We start from the raw sequence: 1,035 nt of genomic DNA, 5'->3' as shown, positions 1-1,035 counted from the left end.
TCTTCTTCCCAGCTGTATTCCCCACTCCTGGCACATAGAAAATGCTCAGTAAAAATTTGTAGAATGAAAAAAACTATAAAATTTAAGCAGTTGGACCAAATGAACTTTAAGGTTGTCTGTGGCTTTAACATGAACACCGTCAAAAATGAGTAAGTGAAAAATAAAGTGACGACAACCATTTAAATAAAACAATGAATGCAGTGTGGATGTATACTTACGCTTTAAGAATATACACCTGCCAAGTTCTTGGGCCTGTCATAGTGTTGTACTGATGTTTTGTTTTTTTTTTGCGGTACGTGGGCCTCTCACTGTCGCGGCCCCTCCCGTTGCGGAGCACAGGCTCCGGACGCGCAGGCCCAGCGGCTATGGCTCACAGGCCCAGCCCCTCCGCGGCATGGGGGATCCTCCCGGCCTGGGGCACGAACCCACGTCCCCTGCATCGGCAGGCGGACCTCCAACCACTGCACCACCAGGGAAGCCCCCTGTACTGCTGTTTTTATACAGTTTCCCAGGGAGTGTGAACTGAATTTCTGAGCTTTATAATGCAGTATTTAACAAGGATATCAAGTAGCAGTCTAAATATAAGAGCACCGTATCACAGAATTAGAGTGGGATAGGTTTTAAAATACAATCTCTTCAATTTACAATGATGTAAACTAAAGCCCTGGGAAGGAAGTATATTTGGACACTTGGAACCGAATTCAGCGTTGCTTCTGTCAATGAGGAATACATATACCAATCACACTTCCTTATATGTAACCATTATTAATAACATAACAATGCTTTATATTTGAAAAACAAGTTTGTGTGATGAGATTCTATACCGGTGGTTCTGAAACGTGAGCATGGAGGATTTGCTGCCGACCCCACCCCTAAGAGTTTCTGGTTCTGTGGGTCAGGGGGCTGGGGAGGGGTGCGGAGAACCCCGAGAGTTTAAGAGGTACCTACTGGGCTTCCCTGGTGGCGCAGTGGTTGAGAGTCCGCCTGCCAATGCAGGGGACACGGGTTCGACCCCTGGTCTGGGAAGATCCCACA

Source organism: Physeter macrocephalus, chromosome 8 (assembly GCF_002837175.3).
Source record: "Physeter macrocephalus isolate SW-GA chromosome 8, ASM283717v5, whole genome shotgun sequence".
NCBI classification, from domain to species: Eukaryota; Metazoa; Chordata; class Mammalia; order Artiodactyla; family Physeteridae; genus Physeter; species Physeter macrocephalus.
Note: the sequence above shows the minus strand (reverse complement) of the source record.